This window comes from Xiphophorus couchianus, chromosome 20 (assembly GCF_001444195.1).
Source record: "Xiphophorus couchianus chromosome 20, X_couchianus-1.0, whole genome shotgun sequence".
NCBI classification, from domain to species: Eukaryota; Metazoa; Chordata; class Actinopteri; order Cyprinodontiformes; family Poeciliidae; genus Xiphophorus; species Xiphophorus couchianus.
In genome coordinates, this window is record NC_040247.1 from 9387659 (window position 1) to 9410964 (window position 23306).

General features: G+C 35.0%; 1 protein-coding gene across 2 annotated transcripts in view; it reads right to left on the reverse strand.

The window, feature by feature from the left end:
* Positions 1-23306, reverse strand: part of cdh22 (cadherin 22) — a 164817-nt gene that overhangs the window by 136644 nt on the left and 4867 nt on the right. The window contains exon 1 of one of the 2 annotated variants that reach the window (XM_028003981.1): positions 1161-1260. The exons of the other annotated variant lie outside the window; for it this stretch is intronic. The gene's annotated coding sequence lies outside the window, so the exon portion shown is untranslated. Of the gene's footprint in view, positions 1-1160; positions 1261-23306 lie in introns of those variants that run through there. 2 annotated transcript variants of the gene reach the window in all.

The following is a 23306-nucleotide window of genomic DNA, read 5'->3' on the forward strand; positions in this document are numbered from 1 at the left end:
AAGTTTGTGGGAAACGATGAGCATATTTAACTGCATGACCTTACTAACATCATAAGTAATTTCAGTTTTAATCTTTGGTTTTAGTGTAGCTTAAGCTTGTTAATGGCAAAACCATAAGTTCACAGAGAAAACTGTTTGAGATTGTAGGTGAAACTTCTTCAAATTTGTAGATTTGGGCATTTTTACTGTAAAAATGCACAAACTGTTTTTAAATACAGTTGTATTTTTTCTTTTAATGGATCAGTGGTAAATGTTTTTGTAATGAGTCTGTGGTAGGAATAAATGACTTAAAATAAATAATTACACTTTGATGATTGTATACTGTTTTAGACCTTCAAAATAATATTTTTTAAAGATTCTATTCTATAACCAGAACAATTTCTAACAACAATTTGGCAAATAACTAGGGGCATAGACAACACGTTGTGAACATTTCTAACTTGGACACATTCTAAAAGTCTGTCTTTCTAGTTAGACTTCACCTCCCTTGAATTTGAGTAACAGAAAGCAATGTCAATGAAGCTCTCCTTGACATTAAAGACATCACATATCAGCTCTGAGAAGCTTTTAACTTCTCAGAGTAACAAGTACAGACATAAAAATATTTTTTTCAACCACAAACTCAGGTCTTAAAAAATGATTTTGGGAAATGATTTTGGTATGGTGACCTTTAATTGGTATGGTGACCAATGTTTTTATTATCCAAACAAAAACATTGTTTAGAATTAAACCAAATAAGCACATATTGCTCATGTAGTCTAAAAAAGATGTATTGTATAACATCTTTCAGACAGTCCCAAAGATTCATCCATTTTCTAACTTAGAGCTATCATTTGTGCACACATTGCACAACAAAAGAAACATGTCTGATGAGTGACATCTATTCAAGATCCTCAAAAAAACGTTTTGTAACAACAGCAGACACATAGTATTTTGACTCTCAAGAGCTTTTATCTTAAACAGCTGGAGTCTTAAAGAAAAAAGAATCTTAACATAAATATGAATTTGGATGAAAAGAATGGAGCTAAGATTGTTGGGATTTTGGTTTTGCTTAAAAATGTCATAAGGTGTAGTTTTAAAGTAGGACCCAAATGCAAGAGCAGCAGAAGCAGAGAGTTAATGATGAATGTTTAATATAAAAAATGATTAACAAAACTTACAAGAATCACAGTGAGCCAGGGTAGAAACAAAAAGTAATCCACAGTAAAAAGAGCCACAAAGGATATACAAAAGTAGACAGGGAAGGAAAGCAGTGAGGAGAGACTGAGAAAGAAGCGCTTAAATACTGGGAGGTTTGATGCAAAAACAATGAAACTGGGTTGATTAGCTAACTGATTGCAGGTGTGAGGGAGGAGAGCAGAAGGCAGACAGAGGAGAAGGGAAACAGAGAGAGGGGGGCAAAACAGAGCACACAGGGGATTAGAAAATGTATCTAGCAGTAAACCAAACTAAACATATTAAAACTGGAGTAACTAGACACAAGAAATAAACATACTGAGATAGAATAATTAAGAAAGCACTGAACTGAAGATAAGCAGGAACAAGACTGTTTTAACCAAACTAAGGAACACAAAATAATAATGAAAATATAATCAAATCAAACTACACAACAGCCTAAAATCCTAACAAAAACTTTTTCTGTTTTGTCATGCCAGAGCCAATAAATTTGGTCTATTTTATGAAATTTGATGTCATAGTTTGCATTTTATTGTACAAAAACATATATATATATATATATATATATATATTTGGACACACCTTTTAATTCAATGAGTTTCCTTTATCTTCATGGTTATTGACATTGTAGATTCACACTGAAGGCATCAAAACTATGAATAACACATGTGGAAATATGCACTAAACAAAAAAGTGTAAAACAACTGAAAATACCCCTTATATTCTAGTTTCTTCAAAGTAGCTACCATTTGCTGTGATTACTGCTTTGCACACACTGCATTTTCTTGATGAGCTTCAAGAGGTAGTCACCTGAAATGGTTTTCACTTCATAGGTGTGCCCTGTCAGGTTAATAAGTGGGATTTCTTGCCTTATAAATAGTCATGAAAATAAAGAAAACTCATTGAATTAGAAAGGTGTGTCCAAACTTTTGGTCTGTACTGTATATCCAGGCAGGATTAAATAAAGAAGCTGCTTCTGTAATGTAAATGGAGATGGAAAGAAGAAGAAAACAATCAGGCAACCAAAGGATTATTGAGAGGAACTCAATTATTAAATTACTCTGTGTATTTCTGTTTTTTTGTTTCTCTAGTGCACTGCTAAAAAATGTCTCTGTCCCATGAGAGGTGACCTGCATTTGTAGTGTGCTCCCCCTTTAACTTAGCTGTAAGCTATTCTCACCTGTCAGATCAGTGCCAGGATTTGTGTTTACATGTGGAGGTGGGTGGGCGGGCGGGCGCGTGCGTGCGTGTGTTTGCCCAGGTTAATATGTTAGTGTTTGTGGGTATAGATATTGGTAAGTCTTTGTCATAGGATTTGTGTACACATGTTGGAATATTTGTTATTTTTATACAAACAGAAAAGTAATTTTCTCAACTCTGCCGAATGCCCAAAGCCATTCCAATCAAGGTTTAAGTTCTTAGCTTTGAATGCTTTTCTTTCACGTTGTATTTTTGCACAGATACACACACGTATTCACATAAATAAATTGAACATCTGTGCAAGTGCATTTGAGAATATAAATATGTTTATAACTACTGCATAAAACAGTAAAATGAATGAATGAACCACAGTAAAACTGTAAAACACTGGAATTTAAGTATTTCACTTTTTTACTGCCAAAGTTATACAGTGATATTCAATAAATTAGACGTAGTACGTATGCATTAAGTACACTTCTCATTAAGCTCACATTTCTATATTGATTAGTTTGATGAAACATTTTTATATTAATGTTGTGTTTTTATTATCTGTAAGCAGTTAGTCATAATTATCAGAAATAAAGGCTTCTAAACTTTATTGTGTCTAATTATCAAAAATTAACAAATGTGTTTCACCAAATTGAGTTATTGAAATAAATGACTTCAATAATATACATATTTATTGAATAATGCAGATTTATTAAAAAATAATAATAATAATAATAATAAAGAGTAAAGTCCAATACATAAAGCCACAATATGTTTTGGATGAGTGGGTTGTGCATGACTGTGTCCCACTAAAGATTTTAGGTCAACTTTGATTTCTTCCAGTCAATTAAAAATAACATCGCTTGGCAGTTACCTGATATCACCTTCTCCCAGCATTTCAATTAAATTTACATGACTTAAGAATCATTCCCTTCACAGTCTGTGTACTCCTGCCAGTGTGGTGTATCTTCTTATCCCCCTAAAAAAAGCTCATAGCCACAACTGCAAAAGATAAGACATGTTTGATTTGGTGGTAAATATTTCTGCAGTTAGCAATGACTCTAGAAGTCCAAAGCTTACTAAATTATTCTTCATGAATTATTTACATACACATATCCAAGAACTTTTCACTGTGCAAGAAATATTCCCATATATAATTTTGCAACAGTGATAGTTTTTTATTGCACAGACTAAACATGCAGAGGATAAAATTTGCTTACAGTAACTTTCTATCATAAGAAGATTTCAGCCTGGTTGAATCGACAATGGTAGTCTGCAAGATAGAGTTTAAGGATGAAGATGTTTTTTTTGTTTGTTTTTGGGGGGGGTTGTCCAAATGATAACAGAGTTGGCTACCTGAATGGCTGCTTTTTTTGTCTAGCTGAAGAGACAGAATTTTTGCTATTAAATGCAACCATGTGTGTAGTTCATTTTAGAGGAGAGGATTAGAAACTTTGAGATTTGATGGATTTCAAGATAGAATGTAGACTGAAAAATTGCGTTGGATTAGTGGTGGATAAGAGCTTACACCATGTAGGTGCAATGTCTGTCACCATTAGAATCAGACTGTCAACACATAAGTAGGACAGTGAGTTAAGTGATTAAATAAATAATATATAGGTATACATTGCCTTTTTAGCTTTATCTATGTTCCAAAAAGCCATTTACTCATAAAATAATAATAAAAAAAATAACAGAAAAGTACGGTTTGAATACTGGCTGTCAGGTAGAGTGTGAAACCCAAAATCCTCTAATTGGAAGAGGACTAATGGAGAGGCTGAAAGAAAAAAACATTTCAAGCATATGCTGTTTATTAATAGCTGTTCCTCTGCCTGTTGAGCTGTACCTCAACACTACCGGCAAGTAGAGTAAATTCTTAGAATAGTATGTTAAACGCCATGGTGGACAAGATAATCTGGGTTAATAGCACAAGCAGTTTTTAAGTTATTTCTTTTTAAGGGAAAAAGCTATTCAGACCAAACTGTCCATATATTGTACAAAATATTGTAACTTAAATCAAATAACTAGTGGTCACATCATTGGCATCAAAAACTGCTAGCAAGCATTTCCAATAAGATAATTGTTTTTTTAAAACCAACAGTCCTCTTTGTGGACTTGTTTTTAATCCAAGGTAACTAAAGAGCTTTTCAAGCATGAACAGCCATTTAACGTCATAAAATATAATTTCAGTAAGATTAAAGTGCAGACATCGCATAGGCCACTCTAACACCTTCTCTTTTTTGCCCTTTGGAGGAGCATTGACTGCAAGTTTTCTTTGTAGTTTATTAGATAGTGTCATATTTAATAAATGAGACAAAGCACTTCAATGAAGTTTGTTTACCAGATAAAATATACCTCTTGAAAACAACTCTTTTTAATATAATGTTTTATATAGTGCCGTGTTTGTGTTTTTGGATGTGTTCAGGGCACACAGAAAATTAAAGGCAGCCTATGAGCAAAGTTACACTACAGGTGCACAAATGATTAATCTGCTTAATCAATTAAAATCACTCTATTCTGGCTGACCAGAAAAGGCGCACATGTTCTTATTGCAAAGGAACATTTTTGAGGAAAGTCTGTGTTCTAAGTAAAGAAAAGATATCGAAATATACAGAATATATAGATTCTTTTACCAGCTCAGGAACAATACAAATAAAGTGAGTAATTCATTTCCTGTGCCTTATGCGTTTATCTTAAGTTGTTTTTGTTTTTGTACTGCTGTTACAACACTGAATTATTTGCGAAAGTGCTATAAAGTTTATTATTGTTGCTGTTAAATAGCATACAAGGATGGTGTCAGCTGTGGCTATGGTGTTGTAAAAGATAGAAGGAGTGAAAAAGGAGGAAGAGATTGACATAGAGGTTTAGGAAGAGATAGAAAAGAAGGAGAAACAAGAGAGTGGATCAGCAAACATCAAAAGAAGAGTGCCAGGTATTGGTGAAGTGTGCCTGACTGAGTTGGCATTCCGTATTTCCTTAGTATTATATTAACCTCTAAAGATCAAAGGAAACAATGACTGCATGAGAATTTCTTTGTCATTGTGTCCCAGAGAAACGACAAAAAATATTAAATACATGCTTCATTTACCAAGATTATGTTTAACAAACAGGAGAACTGCACTTGTGTTCAATTATAGTATAGTATAATGTGATAGAGTGTTAAAAAAATATATTCCTAGGGTTTAAGAATAATTGTCTTTGACAGAATAAGAAGAGTCTAAATAGAAAGGACATTTCAACAGCTTGTCTGAAAGTGAAAAAAAAGCAGAGAATCTAAGCATTGTTTTGAATTGCAGAAAACCGAAATTTAATTAGCAAATTCTCCTTAACAGGTTATGCACTTGAAACAGTTTACTTTTTTAATCATTTTACTAATGATTTCTCTATAAAAGCAGGAAAAAATAAAATTCAGAGCCAGGTCATCAGTGTCGATGCTTCTTTAAACCACCAGAGAAAAACATGTTGAAGTTTATAAAGTTGTCAAATATATCCTATGCATGTGGACTGGTAAATGCTGCAGCATGTTGTGTTTATTTGTCAGGAGAATATGTGAGGTAACCAAACCTATTAAAGTTACTGGAAATTAGAATTGGCAAACTTGTTTCTTAAATTCTAGAAATAATAACAAGCCTAGACGTTATAAAAAAAGTCACCAAAGGCGCTTTCACACTGAGGTACAAGTAAATCCAAATGAATTTGTTAAATATTTGATTGATAATTTGGTTCAGGAAGGCAGTACAGCTACATTGTCAACCTGACACTGTACGCTGTATAATGATGTGTCGAATGATGATTAAGCGTTTATGGACAAGCCATTTTAGAGTCAAAGGTCTTTAGCCTTGCATCCAGTAAACAAAAACATCCACCAACCAAAAGTCCGCCTGCCTTGTCTTGGCAGTTGAAGAGCAAATCTCCGCCGCTTTTTTTCTTTTTAGGCTTAGCCAAGAGACTGTGCGTTGAAGAATACCGTTATCCCTGCATACCGCCTTGCAGGTTTTACAGATACGTCATTTTCTAACAACAAGGGTTCCCATGATAGCTTTCTGCTTTGAGTAGCAATTAATGTCCTTTCTTGCTCACTGGTTTGTCAAATGAATTAATCTGAAGCAAGGCAATAAATAAAAGGAGGCAACTAAAGAAAGGAAAGGTAAGGGGGAGGAAAGGAAAAAGAGAAGGAAAAGGAAAAGAAAGGAAAGAAAGAAAGAAGCGGATTCAATGTATTACAACGGTCCATTTGTAAATATAAAACACAATTGCAAACTGATAGATCTGCAGAGAGAAATGTATATACGGAGAGAAATGTGAATATGGGATTTCTAAGTAGATGTATTTGCCCTGAAATGCTTACACTGACTGCAGGATTTGTTTATATGTAAACGACTTCATTGTTATCTGAATAAATAGTTTTGAAAATTTCACCCAGATTTTAATTGCTTGAAGGATCAAAGAAAATGTGCCGCATTACTAAGGATTTTTTTGAGGAACAGGAAAGCAGCTGCCCATGGGATGTATCGAGCAAAGAAGATAAACATGCATCCCAAGAACTCAACATCTCTTTGGGTAATTATAAAGGACCTTAGGGCCTCTTTGTCTATTGGAAATGAGGAACACATCATGTACATGCAAAAAAAACAGCCTCTTGGATCATTAGTTTCCATATCTTAACAAAGAATAACTATTACACTACTTATGTTGTTGTGCAACGACTTCACATTCCACTGATCTCCTACAATTAAGTCAAGAAAGAGCTGGCATGCAGAAATAAGGCAGTAACGACCTGCCTTACGGTTCTGCTTATTATGGGGGAAAAATTACATTGAAAAAGGATTTACAGGTAAGAATTGTAAAGTTCAATAATATAGCAGACACTGTAGAGAAAATACTCAATGAGGTGGTCATTTTTCTTCTGGTGAAATTCATACTAGTTGTTGGTAACAGCCAAAGTGAGCTAAACATATGTGACATGCCACTCCAAAAGTAGGAAAATGTTGCCAGTGGACAAATAGAGAAAAAGAAGAAAACCACCAATTTCTGGAGAAATAGTTATTTTCAACTTTTGCTAAATATGCTGGCTGAAGTAATGAAGAAACCAAGCCGTGATAGAAGTAGCAGTTTCAGAGGTTTTGAAATAGTAAGCTTTGTCTTTAAATTTAGCTTGTTTACAGAGTAATTTGAGTCAGCAGAACATTTAAGCTTCGGTGTGGATGAACCCACAGCAGATCAACAAACCCTGTTTGAATTCTGTTTACAACACTGTTGTTGTTGGCTTTGGCCAATAAGCTGGGTAAAGAATGGCTGCCTAAATAAGTACTTTCAGTTTGGGTTATTAAACAAAGACAGATCAAGTTGAACATGATGCCAATTAGGATACTGTCATAGACCCGCAAACTTTCTCTAAAATTCATGCACAATGTTTGGATTTTCTTTCCATAAATCTTCAAAGGAATTTAAGTGAGGTGATAGGTTGGATTTTTCTAGCACCCTTATTTGTTTTTCCACTACACCAATTGCGTTTTTCATGGCTTCTGCTTGGGACCTTACCTTTCTCAAAAATCCGCCCTAGTTTCATCTTAATTTTTCTAGCCGACTTCAAGACAGCCCCACACAATGATGTTCTGATCACCACTTTATAGTTCATGTGTTGTTTTTGGAGTGATGTGCAGTGAATTCCATCCACTGAACATAGTGGATTAACTCTGCAATTCAGAGTTAATTCTGATCATATCTGAGCACAATGAATATTTTCAGTATTAAACTGACTTTTCCAAAGGTTCTATAGGAAACTTTCTTTTTTGCAGCATGGTGCAGTGAGCAGGTATAGACATCATTGTGGTTGGATGCATAGCTTTTTTTCATTTTGGAAAACTAAATAAACTAGTTCCAGATCTTTCTGGCTGTGTTTTGACCACTTCCCTTGGATCTTGGACAACTCTGCTGATTACTTTTTGACCCCGCCTTCAGAAGTATTGAGAGGAGAATCTGCCCGTGGCTTGTTTATGATAAAATTATGTTCTCTCCACGTCCAGATTATGGCCTCTAAGGTTTTCACTGGAACATAAAGTCTATCCAGTTTCATCAATATGTTTTCCAATGATAAGGTTGCATAGGTCTTTGGAGAATGCTTTTCTTTCACTAATCATGAAATGCTTCTTGTGGTAATGAGAAATTATTTCATAGGCCAATCAATTAAGTCCAAATCAGCATATATTATTTGACTAAAATGTTACAGAACTGCTTACTAAATATCAACAAATGTCAGGAATTTTGTTGTCTTTCAACACCTTTATACAGCTTTGTTTATATATTTTTTCAATGCTTACTGTATGTGTCTTTATTACATAAAACTTAACTGACCTACTTGTTTTGATTACTTAATGTGAATTTCATGCCAATCAGTCCATTACAAACATATTTTTGGAAAAAATTTTAATATTTACTTTTCTCTCTGTAATTCATTTAAAAAATATATGCTCCTGACAATACATAGCTTGCTTTATGTATGACTTCCTTTGCCATTTGAGAATAGTAAATTATTCATCCAAAACACTTTTGAAACATAACAGCAGCAAAGGTTTCCAAATAGTTACTGTGATTTTAACTTACTTCAATGCTATTGTTGCCAAGGCAATTAGCCTCTTGTTCGGTATAGCACTTGGCTTCAGTTCACTGTCACTTTCTGTCTGATGGGCTGAATGGAGCCTTGTTACTGTTACACATCTACATAGCCCTGACAGAGACAAGGCACTAATATGGCCTTGCTGTTTTTATCTGAACATTTAACATCCACAGTGAAAGCTGTTAGACTTTGACACCATTTAGTTAGAAGCACCTAGCACGCATTTTGAGCTTGACTTGATCTCTTATCAAAACAAAAACAGACGAAAAAAATAATTGAAGAAAATAAGCCAGTTGAACAGAACAAAAACCATCCCCACCCCTTTTGATCTAACCATCACCAGCACTACTCTACTCTACCTGTCTTGCAATAGTCAGTCACCCCCACCTTTACCTGAACCTGACATTTCCCAGGGGGCATTAAACTCACTGGCCCTGTTTGATTTAGGCAGGTCGGATGTCAGTGTTCACTACAAGCCCATGGTGAACCATGAATAATGGATCTACCACGGGTCTGGGTCTCCCTGGGACTTCCAGCTGCCCCCTTCCCTCTCTGCAGCTGTGACTGGAATAGTCAATATTCCATTAACAAGCAATGATTCATAAAAGTACTAGCGACAAGACACAAGGAGCAGAAAAACATGTTCCGGGTGGGGGGCAAAAAATGACTCTTCTTTATGAATCTTGATAACAAATATGTTTACGTCAATAATCTAATGTCAGAGACAGAAAAATTACAATTAAACAAAGAGAAATTGGGCTATGTTCTTAAAGGGGCAGTATTATGTTTTTGGGAAACATGATACAATGTAGTGCTATTTTACACAATCGAGTAACAATGTTACCTTCAGTTGTTATAAAATGCTGTATATTTGAAATAAATTTGACTTAGTAAATGGTTTGAAATTTGGACTCTGTCCTTTAAAGAAAATCCTGCTCTTTCCGACACTCCATCATCATGAAGTCATCACAACATTGCTCCTCTATTAAGCTTTTAGCAATGTTTTTAACAGGATTGCACTGAGAAATGGCTCAGCAGATGTTCCACCAGGTGTTTGCTAATTGCTACTACCTGAAGGAACTGAGTGGGGCAGTAGTGGGGAAGTCGCAGGAGAACATAAAGCTCAGAGGAGGAGCTTTGTCTTTGAGGGCGGTGCTGGGTTCCACCAATCATTTTGCACAGCTGAATAGTTGCCACTGAAGATTGAAGGATTTCTTAAAATTTCATGAAATAATCAAGGCAACACTCCAAGTATGTTTCTAATGAGGGAATAATATAAGATGATGTACAGCTCAAAAAAGTCAATTTCACATAATACTGCCTTTTCAAGAGGAGAGGTTTGGTGAGTCTTTTCAATGTAACATTTGGTTCAAAAAGAAAAAACATTTTCAGAACATAAATATTTCCAGATTAAAGTATTTTGGTCATAATATGAAAGATCTGCCTTTATTTTTTTATGTCCCAGTGGATCTCATTGATCCAATTGTGCTCATTCATGAACCTTTACAAAGAAATTCTAAAAAGAAGTGTAAATGTAAATTGTACTGTTGGAGTCTAATGATTTGTGATGCTACCTCTCCTGAAAGAAAGACCCAATGCTTTCACCTGTCATTTTCTTCACAACACTTCTCCCGCTTTTTATCTTTTCTCTCCTGAGGGACCATCTTGGAAATACTAAAGTTGTTCATGACAAAGCATTTATTTGAAAAGCAAGGGACAGTATTATGAAAAATACTAAAGTGTAATGTACTAACATTTTTCATGTCACAGCATTTATTGGAAAAGCAAGGAACAGTATTCCAAATAATTTTGCCTCACTTCAACCTGGTCCCACAGAGATGCATGACTGCAGTTAAAATAAAAAACAAAATCATTATCAGTAATAATGTCACTGCTCAGGGAAAGCTTTTGTCATAATGTGAAAGAAAAAGAACATGGCAGCGAAGATGTCTGGCTATAGATGGAGAAAGTTATCATTTAAGATCAGGCATGGTCTAAGCTCTTGCAATTTTTTACATTTCAAACTGTGTTTATCTTATTCACTGAAAAGGAATGTGTTACATCTGTTAACAGCAGTTTGTAAACTAAACAGCATGTATTGTAAATACATACATAATATCATTACATAAATAAAACAACGCAAAACTGTGAGATATTGGTCATGTTAGTTATGCTTTTTTACAAACTTTATAGAAGATATTCTATAAATAACAAAAATATGTGTTCCTATGCATTAAACATTACCATAGATTATCTTTAATACCAATTTCAGCAATCTCCTCTTTGGCAGCGAAACGTTTAAGTGCAGTGTGAAAATCTGTATCAGTATGATATTTGAGGGCATAACTATGCCTTCCTCGTTTTCTGCCATTTTCATGTCTTATATTATCACCTTCCTAAAGTAATAACTTAAGCCACCGTTTTGCCAAATATGACATTGGCAAAAAAAATTAAATAATAATAATAAAGTAAATGAATATATCACCACCTCTTTCTTTCCAAAAGATGTTTTAGGCAAATAAAAAAAAGAAGAAAAAAACTTTTGGCAAAAAATTACTTTGGCCATTATTTTAGGAAGGTGACAATGTGTAGAAAAATGATCAGCATGAAAAATGAGATTGTTTCTACATTTTACTTCTGTTGCTGAAGGGGAAACAAAGATGTTTCCCCTGAGATAACTTTAAGCAGTGACGTGCGGTGAGGTTCATAGTCGGTGCTAATTTCGTGCTGTGCACCACAGCAAAGGGAAAAACAATTAAAGTATAACTCAAAACCACTTCTTTCTCGATCTCTGTATCAGCGCAGTTACTGACAACAATGCCACAAAAAAAAAAAAAAAACACTGAAATATTTCCCACACGCCCTGCGACAGACTGGCGACCTGTCCAGGGCGTACCCCGCCTCCCGCCTGGAACGTAGCTGGAGATGGGCACCAGCAACCCTCCCGACCCCATTAGGGACAAGGGTGAACAGACAGTGGATGGATGGATGGATATTTCCCACACAAAGAGCAGAACATTCCGTCTGTGGCAGTAGTATGGTTTTAGGCTTAATGTTTATTTTGTGATTATTAATAAGCGATTGCTGTGATAAGAGGAGAAAACCATAAATATATCGCTCCACTTGACTTGACTGTATTGCTAGCTCGCTGTTACTGTCTCTTACTCTGCAGTTGTGGAGTCACAATGTCTGGGATCATGAGCGCCCCCTGCCATGAGGCAAGAAAATTGCCTGTCTAACCTCGAATCTGTTCTCTGCCGTTTATGAGCGCTCCTCATCACATGAAACACGTTACACACACAGTTGGTGACAAAAAGCACTGCATTATATACATAACCTATATTATGGAAAATCAGTTCTGACCAATCAATATGTTACTTCCAGTGGATAAATTTCCCTCTGTGTCACCAGTGGATTCCCAGTATTCATGGTAGCTCGGGACCACAGCTGGCTTTGAACAGCTAAAATCTGTAAATACTTGAGATCCCTCTGAAAACTTATTACTTATAACTACCTATTTTATTAGTTCAAACACCAAATACACCTCAGTGCAATAATATGCACCTTAGAAGTAGAAGCTATCTTGGCACCACCGAAGAAGCTAATGTCACTAGATTTTCTTTATCTTATATCGTGGGGGCATCGTCAATCGGCACTTGGAAAATACATGGTGCTCCTGTATTTGTTGCTTTGCAAACACCAGCCAATATCATGTCAAGTTGCATTGGGCCTACGTATTTCAGCTTCCCAAGCTCCATTCTCTTCTTTAACTGCTCCAGATTGAAAAAAATACATTTTTAGAAACATTAAAATGGGACATCATGAAAAATCCACATTTTGAGCTCATCCCCTTTGACTCATTCATGCATGTTTGAGGAATCCTTGAATCTCCCATGGCATCAAGGCATCCACCCATTTGGGGGTGGATCTCTGGCTCTCCCTACTTTAGGTTGCTGCCCAAACCCAAATAAATGCAAGAAAATGGACGGACAAACAGATGGATGGAAAAGCATCTTAAAAGAACCACTTTGCTTTTTTTTTTTTTTTTAAATGTTATCTCTTTCTTTAAAGGCGAGTATTTTTTGTTTGTTTTGTTTTTGCATCATATTCACTTAACAATTACAACTGTGCCTAAACCATTTCTAACACTGCAGTGGAAAAAAATACTGTACCTGTATTTAGAGATTAAGATAAATGTTTTTCAGACTAGTTTACAGAATCTTTCAGAAGCACATACACTGGCATGCACAAACAAATGCAGATACAGTGTCAGGAATTCATTTCTGAGACTAAATATAAAGCCAGCCTTGTCATATAATTCCCCATGAGTTTTCAGGTAGGAAGACAAAAGCTCATATGGCTCTGTTAAATTACATTTTTAAAAATGATGTCGCAGTGGAGGAAAAGGTAGGATAAAAGGCAAAAATTATGTTTCTCAACATTAGTCTTGAGCTTCAGCACATCTGAAGTACAATATCTATTTTTAAGTTTGTAGAAGTATGAGAAGGTGGCCTACAGAATTTTAAACTGGGTTGATTTAACAGGGAGACTTCATGTTGTAACTATAAAGGAATACAATAAAACATTGTACTTCTGCTTTGTTTGTATTACCATATTAAAGCTGATACAGTACACAGAAGTGATAAGAAACTCCAGATTCCAGATAAACTACTTTTACAAACTACAAGTATGTAAGGGCAACAGAGGGGGCATTAGGAGTGAAAATGTTTCATTTTTTTAGATATCTTATTAGTATCAAACATTGCTCTGACATTTTGCAGATTTCTGTCAAGGTTCTTCTTGAAAATGAGATCTCAATCTCAAATGAGTTTTACCTGATTAAATACAGGACATAATTAAAAAATGCATTAATTAGTTCAGAAAATGCTGAAACAATAAAGAAACAGATGTTTTCTTTTTTATAAATACTTTAGAGCTACTGTAAAAGTTTTTGTTTCAAACCTACTTTGGAAGTTAAAAGTTAGGTCAGGTAGATTGAAAATGTCAGCTGCCAGTTCTGCTGTTTGTTTACTGAGTTGCTATTGAATGACAGTATAAAACCCATGATATGCTTCAACTACAAAGGAGGGGAAAAATCAGTCCTGTGACTTCTGAGGCAAAATGATGGCTTTTCTGACTGACAGACTTTGTAAACTTGACAGGATTTACTGAAATCCAAAGCAAACTGTGATGTGGCAGTGTTTGTCACTGCTGCATTCAATGGGAAAGAAAGCTGGTCTTTCTATGGGAGAAAAAATGAAGGCTAACTAATTAAATTATTAGAAAATTAAAATGCAGTAAATGAAAAAATAAAACAACAGAAAAATAAAATGCTGACTGGGCAACTAAAGGTTTGAGATCTTACCTTTCTTTTTCTTCTGTACAATCCTAATTGGCTGCATAAGCAAACTGGCAAAGGAAGTGGGACACCATGAACTACAACCTGTCATTTAAAATGGAGGCAAGACATTTTATGGTTTAGTGGCAAATGTTCTATCAATACGAGCTAAAACAGCTCCAAGCATAATTGTTCTGTTTATCAGTTCCATTACAGACCTTCTAGAGGCATCAAGCCATGGCAATAAATAAGCCCAGGTACTGTGAAGTTACAGTGCAATACCCCCATCTCACTTGATAGATCTCTAATAAACAGTGCATCCTTCACAAAGTGAATTATGCTATCTATTTCAATCTCTTCCACAACACAACATCTCCCACACCAAAGCAATTACCAAGAGAGCTGATACACTTCACTGCCAAAGCCATAATTTATGCCCCTATAATACCTCTACCTCTAAGTGTTTAATGTGAGTTTTTTATTTATTTCATTAATTTATCTGGCTGTTAATGTAGCTATTTTGTTATAAATTAAAATTTGATCAATATCAAATGGAAACATTAGTAAGATTATGATAAATTTAACCAGAAACAGAGACCCCAAAAAAGTAAATAATACAATCATGCAGAAGCAGTATAAAAAGAGAAGGTCAATGAGTTTTTTTCTTAAAATTTGTATTATCAGATTACAGGTAGATATTCACTAAATGACTGCAAACAATTGCATGGCTTTTATTCAAACAGAAAATATCTTTAAGAAAATCCGTGTACACATTTAAACTTAGATGCTTTCTACAACAATATTGTAAAAAGCAGAGTCGCAGTTCACTCTTTGCACCATATCTAAAACTGTTTGTAGAGATTTAAACATACTTTCTAGAATATGTATATACATTAAATATATTTTTATTATTATTATTGTACCTGTGTACCCTTTACTGTGTGTAGTGTGTCCGTACTGTGCATCTTATGTGCATGGATTTAAATACCACATGGCATAATTTTTCTAAAAATATTTATTTGTTACATCTTTTTCTCATTAATTTTTATTTTAATGATTCACCCTTCTATCTAGTTCACTTGAGATTGAAAATATTTGTCTTTTTATATTAGCCACAGTCTACATCTCAGTTAAGCCAGGATTAACAAAGAAAGACAGTAATCACTACAATAGTCCAACACATCTGACAGGAATTAAAGGTTATGTTAAACCAACTAAATCATGAAATGCACTGACTATTGTATTTAATTTGTCAAATATACCAAAGTTTGAATCTAATTAAACTCTTTTTTGTCTTGATCTGGTAATGTATATTAGTCTTCAGTGATTCTACTTTGTTCAAATTATTAAATCTTAATTTTACAAAACATCTGTGACAAACTAAGACAATACCCGATGGAAGGCAGAGAAAACGCTATAGACATAACTAGAGCACAACTGACACCTGCCAAAGCCCCTCTTTTTCTGCAGTAATAAAAAAAACTTTTCCAATAATTAGTTATGACTCTCATTGTTAGCCTTCTGATTGTAAGCAGCAAATAACAATGATACAAAAAATAGCTTATAAAACTACAAACAAAAAGACTGAAAAGCAAGGACATGATCAGGTAAAAAGAACCATGACAACACTTAATATCATTGTTGGTAAATTCAGGTTTCCCTGATTTTCCAATCATAGCTCAAGCTTTGAGCCAAACCAATGAATGTTGCGAACTGGGACGGCTTCCCAATCCTCTAGCTCAGAAGTATTGTTGTCTCTTGGGTATTATCTTACAAAGCCCATTATGCTGCCGAAAAGAAAAAGGAGACAGAGGCCCAGAAGTGTAGTTAGTCTAGCATGCACGGCTACATGCACACACAACACACACTGGCACATGCATGCATAGTAGTTTAATCTTTGCAAAGATGTGTATTATCAGTACAAATCCCTGTGTGCGTTCCAGGTTACTGATATGCATGCAGCTGTGCAACATTAAAAACAGACATGACATCTTCATACCATAAATTTGTCTGTGACAGATAATGCAAGCATGGCAAATTCACAAATGTGTAAACAATGTGTGGAAACCCCAAACTCTACCATTAAATATACCTCATTCAGCTGGTACAGCCATGATGACTGGTGGTTTTAGAAACATGGGTCAACATTCTGTCAGCATGGTGGGCTGATTTCTGTATTCACAAAATAATCTGCATGAGTTGTGTAGCACACAGAGGTGACTTTTAACCTCATTTAACTCATCTGGCAACTCCCTCAGAAACATCAATGCAGATGGAATCTGCAAACTATATATTTTTAATAACCTTGTAATACTCATAGCTTATCTGAATGGCTGTCAAAAAGTGAGAGTCCTTCAAATATCAGTATCATTATGTTGTTAATGAAATAAATCAGAAAATTAATTATAACCTATGGTTTTCAACTTTAAAGAGTGATTAATGTGTGGAATCCTGACTCATGAACTTCTCTTTTAATTCAGTAGAATAATTACATGTTTGAATCCTTGAATGTGAGAAAAAAGTAAGGAGATACTTTTACTTAAATGATAGTGTTGACATTTTTTGATATCCTTGAGTTGTATGGTTTAATAAAATTGAGTATTGGCTGTGTATCATTATAAATTGCTTGCATTGTCTCAAGTTTACTTCTGCTTGGCAGCAACTCCTCTCCTGTAATCTCTGGCGTGATACTTAATCACCTTGTTGAGATTTGATTGTGCTTTTTGTTCAAACTGCACATTTAACATGTTACTTTTTTGTTTTTTCTTCATACTGTGGAAGTGTCCTTGTCACTATTGAAATAATTTTAAATTGTTTATTTATTTATTTTACAAGTGGTGTTTGACATTCTGGCATCTCTTGAATTTTGGAAGAAATAGAAATGCTAATATTGTTTTGTCAATGTAATTTTTTTTGTCTAACTCGAGTCTAGCTGAAAAAGCTCAAAAATGAACAGCAAAATCAATCTTAAATCTGTACTTCATTGTTATGACTCAAAGCAGCAGCTCAGTGGTCATTACACCAACAAATGGTGGTTCAAGTCCAGAAGACTGGGATTTTAGTAAAGATAGACAAAAAAAGCAAAACTGATTGATTGAGGGAAAGTCCTTAATCAATCAGACTTTTAAAAACTTCCAGTTTAGGTGAGCACGAGTTAGGCGGCAAGATTACAACAAAATATGAATCTATACCTTCAGGAACAACATACTCACATCAAGAACAGGCAAATTCTACACACAAAAAATAACTAGACAGAGCTGCACACTATATTTCATCTAGTTGAAAAGCTTCAACTCCAACATCTCAGCTCAGACACTGTGAATCAGATACAGATAGAAGGAAAAGAGGGAGAATTAGGAGATAATCATGAGAAATGTCAAAGATGAGATCGAGAAAGACTGAGAGCTCAGGAAAGGGGTAGTAAGCTCGTCAAAAAATAAAGGGAGAGGCAGAGGAGAGAATGGGGAAAATAACACTCACTGTTATTTTATAACATAAAATTACAGAAAAATAGTTCTAATGGAAAGAAACAAAATTTTTATCTCAAAATAGTAAATAGTAAAGTTCTGCAAATTTAATGGTCACCTGGATGGAAAATCTGCTAAAATATCCGTCAATCTCTTTTAAGTTAAACTTAATGTGACTTTTCAACAAACTTACTATTTTTATTCATATTAATTTATACCATTCCAATTCCTATATGCACAGCAAAATTACAGAGTAAGCTACTGAGTACAAAAGTAAATGTACGTTTTACATAAGCTGCAGACTGTCTGATTCCAAGAAAACCATAGGTGTTGATGAAAGTCCTTTCAATTTTTAATAATATAGCTTTTTTCACTGTGCAGGGCTATTATTTAATTGTATTACATTAGGACTTATTGCAGTTCTTTTGCTTTTTCCATTCAAAATGAAGAAAATGAGTCATAACTTTGTATTATTGGCTATCTGTCTTTGAAGTGTAGCTGGAGGACTTTAGTTCTCTGCTGACAACTTAATTGATGAATTCTTGATGATAATCATCCCAGATCTCCAATGCTCACTGACCCTGGGGCACACAGGGGATCCTTAAAGGAGTCATATGAACAAATCCGTTTCTTGCACAAATTTCTGCAGGAAAATACCTTTAAGACCAATAAGTGTTTTATTTTAAAACGTGAACTTCCTACTCTCCAATTCAAATTCAAAAATGCTTTATGAAGAAGAAATATGCTGTAAATATACTATCCTATGCTTGTGGATCTTACATGTTTATATGTGTGCTTGCTGGTGCATGTCTGTGCATATTTTGTTAAACCAAAAGTGTAAACATGCTTTAAATGCTAATACTATTAGCAAAAGCATAGATATTCTCCCAAGACTGTGTTCCTAATACATAATTTAGCAAACACATAAAAACTTAAGAAGTGTATCTTTTTTTGGAGTCTGTCTATGAAAGGCTGTGGATGGTGGTACAAGAAAACAGCATCAGAAAATATTTTCTAAAACCAAACCATGCACTTATACCTAAAACGTTCAATCTTCTACCACTTTTCAAAGAGACCGAACAGTAATCTCTGCAACATATACTTTAAAATGGCATCATTTTCCCAAAAAGCTGAGAGAAATTGTTTCCAGCTCCATTGGTTGAGTATCATGTAAGACACAATTATTTAAAGATTCAGTTTCCATCTCTCAGCTGCAAGGTGCCCAAAGAGTCATACTTGGAAAACAACTTGGTTCCACTCTGAAGGAGTCCCTAAAAGGACTGTAATAAGTGTTATTACTTTGCCTGGAGGAAATCATACCCATGCAGTCTGCAGACACATTTCTTAAAGCTCCCACTTACCACACACCTCTTGCTCTTTTTCAGTTTGGATATGACACAACTGTCATAGATTATATTACTGCAAGATTTAGTGTAATCTTTTTTTTTTTATGGCTTTTGTATCTCAGGTGAACTATTTAACTTTATTTTAGGCCAGTGGTCGCAAATAATTGTCATGGCAGGTCATATTTATATGACAGTGCATCTGCTAAACATCCTAAAACATCTTTAACAGTTACACCATTCATGCTGTAAATGGCAGGATGAGCAACAAACATGTGACTCACCCACAGTGGGATGACTTCTGTAAGAAAACAATGGTAGGACTGATGTTGCAGAATAGATTTGAGGTGCATAGTCATACAGAGCAGTATCAATTCAGCTACAGTGACATCTTTGTAGCATGGACGGGTTTTTATCTTGGTAGCTTTTGACAACATTTTCAACTTACATTTGCAAAATGAAAATGCTAGATGACACTTAGCACTTATGTTGATGAGACTAGTAAACAAACTACTGTAGAGCTAAAAAAATAAGCATTGTCTTTCAATATTTCTTGTTAGTGATTAAGTAGTCAAATGTGTCTGTAGTGCAGGGAAATTGGTATAAAAGGGATGGAGGCAAATTTTTGCGCCAGTTTGAGACAATGAACGAGATGATCCAGCATAATTCGATAACACTGACAGAAATGGCGTTGTTCACTTCCTCCTCTGCCGTTGCCAAACTACAGGTCGCTTTGCAATTCTATAACAGCGCAAAAAAAAACAAATATTATCATTCACAACGTCTTCTGTTATAAGATTATTCTGGCTGAAATTAAACTGGAGAAATCCAGTTCAATGGGAGAAAGCCGAAACGTATCCCTGAAGGGAGTTTAGAATCGAGCAGAATTGTGTAGGAAGGAAATGGCAAGGCTCAGACCAACCGCTGCTCATCAACTCTTGAGTGATCTTGTTTTAGAGGTAATATTGAAGAGCAAGCCATAAATTGGTATTTTTCTCATTCATCTGATGCATTACTACTTCTATTGAGGGTCAGAGTGTGCCAGAGCTCATCTAAGCACAGACTGCAGGCTGCAGTAGAAAAAGGAAAAAATATCTTTGATGAGTTGCCAGTTCACTGTTTGATCGACATAGACAGACATTACTATTAATATTCATATCAATGGACAGTCTGCTCTGTCTAATCAGTCCAAAAAGCAAATTAACAACAATTTTAACAACAAAGCAGCAATGTCTCACCTTTTGTGTTGCATGAATTCCAATTACATGCAAATACTCGTTTTCCCTTCTTCATACCACCGTGATGCAGATTCAACTGCAAAAATGTTTTATGTCTCTTTCTGAAAAGAATTCCACTTTTAAGTCACTGAACCAAATAAACTTATCAAATAAGCAGTTGCGATTAAAATTTTTCTGGTCTAGTTAGCAGGCCATCTGAACTATAGAATGCTTTCAATTAGGGCTGTACCTGAATCACTCTAAGTCTTTAAAACTGACAACCTATCATAAATCTAATTTCAAAGAAGCTCATCAATGAGTATCTATAGTCTAAAAAAAGGTTGCCTTAAACTGCTTGCACAAAATAGGAGATGAGGCACAAGCTTAAAAAAACATGACATTCCCTGTCAAACTGAATAAAACTCATATGTACTGATATTACAGCCACTTGCTGAGCAAATAAGAAACTGAACTAGTAGTGAGAGTATACTGTTTACTTATTAAAATGATCTTGGCTGCCTGCATTCACACTGGTTGCATGAATAAATCTGCAAACTATCTGAGAACTGCAAACAAAACGTTACAAAAACGTACTATTTTCCACATCTCTTCTAATCCTTTGTTCAGTTTAATCTCAACTATATATATATATGTGTGTGCCTGCGTGTTCATGCATGTGCGCATGAAAGCGTATATGTGTAGTGAGTCACTGCATTAGTGTGTCTCAATTCATATCAAATATATCAACCTCAAAACGTGGATGACTCCCTACCTTGGCAGCCTTCATCCCTCTAAATCCGACATTGATGCAGAAATACACCACCGCATCAACTCTGCCAGTGGGGTTATGCCAGACTTAGAGGAAGAGTCTTTGTGAACCGTGACATCCAGGTGAAAAACTGCCTGTTTACAAAGCAGTTGTTCTTCGCACTCCAGTGCAGAAGGTACAAACATAGGCTGGCAGAGGAAGAATGAATGTAGATTGTGTACATATGGATTCCATCATAAGAGATAAAACTGATGTCGCCAGGAGAACACACATCTTAAAGCCACCCTCAAAGAACAGGTTATTAAATATCTTTCAACCATTATTGGCAATATTCTGTACATTAAGGGTAAGGTGTCCATTCCACTTGCTGACAGGTTCTTTTGATGTAGAATGTTTTTATTTTTATTTTTTTTAGCTTTACCACTTACAAGACTTGTGATTTCGAAGCACAAAAAGGTTTTGCTTTCCTAATTCCCATCGGAATATACAAGACAGAGGTCATTTACTCTTACTATCATGCAATAATAAGAAAGTGAAGTCATTTCCATGAGAACACACATCTATAGGCCTGCATAATAGTCTTTTATCTTCCTTCCAAAAACAAAAATTTTATTTAGAATGCATGCATACTCTCAGCTCAATTGTGCTCCATTGGCTTCAAATGGCTTTAGAGAATGTTCCCATATCAACAGATTTTACTTCATCAAATGGACAGATGGACTCAGCAGCTGTGTGTATGTTGTTAGAGTTCCTTCTCTCTTGTTGCTTATTTCTTCCTACTTTTTCTGGATTGGGGATTTTGCTAGACTACAGGATTTGCCGGGTGTAAAAATCTAACAAGAGCTGCTTGGCCTTTCTGACAACAAGACTTTTACACTGTTTCCAAATAAAAAAATAATGAAGGCATTGAGTTGATAAGCCATATCTATACAAACAAAGGGGAGTTTATTGGTGGCAAAGTGGCTCTCAGTTTCCCAAAAATGTGAATTGGACAATAAATATTTGAAGTGCCAGTTTCTACAACAGAAAAATACTGTTTATTGCAAAAAATTTATCACCTTTTTTTTTAAAAATAAAATTTAAAATAATTGTATATTTAAAGCTGTCAGAGCAAACGCTTATTTTACAAAACAACCTATTATGTTGACTATATTTAATGAAGACTTGGAATACCAGTGTATTTTTTATTTAACAAAGCCACGTATTCTTCTCTTTCTCATTTTTGTGCTCTGAACATATACATACACTTTATATTTCAAAGCCTGGCATGATACAACTGCAATGTTCAATTTATTTTATTGGGATTTGTGTGATACACCAATGCAGAGTAGCGCATAATTATGAAAAAGCAGTAAACTTTTACAATAATTAACAGATAAAAGCATGAACAATTGTAAAAGTACCCTTCTACCAAATCCACCTGTGTGTAATTTGATTTACAGTGTGATTAGAGCTGCTTTGTATGATTATATTACTGAACATGCAGCACCACAAAGACCAGGCAGGTAAATTATAAAAGAAGTGGAGAGGTTTCAATATCCCCTATCAAGAGGAGCCAGTTGCAGTGGATGGATTTTACTATAAAATCACAGCTGCTGGTATTTTACAGTAAATTAGAGACCTTTTTTCTTTTTACATTCTCCTGAACACCTCCCTAGTATGAAGAAAACTAATAATATAGTGTACATAGCAATGAACACACCATTTCTTCTGTAAAATATGGTGGCGGCATCATGCTGTGGGGTTGTTTTAGTTTCGGAGGAAAAGAGAAACTAGCTAGAGTGCATTGAAAATAAGTGAAGATAGTTGGCAATGAAGGAAAAAACTTGTTAGAGGCAAAGACTGGGTATTGGGGTGGAGGTTCAGTCTGTCTAGTTGATGTCCTTCTTGCAAAACAAACTGCCAGAGTTACAAAAGAATAGCTTAGATCAAAGCACAATCATGGGGTTGTGTCTTGTTTGAGAATTGCCAAGTAAAAGTCCAAACATAAATCCAATTGAGAATCTGTGGCAAGACTTAAAAGATTATGTTCACAGACACTTTGCATCCACTCTAGCAGAATTTCAGCTACTTTACAAAGAATAAGTAGACTTTTCAATACCTACATGTGTGGTAGACATATAACAATAGGCCTGCATCAATAACTGCAGCAAAAGGTGATTCTACAAAGTATTGATTCCAAGGCATGAATA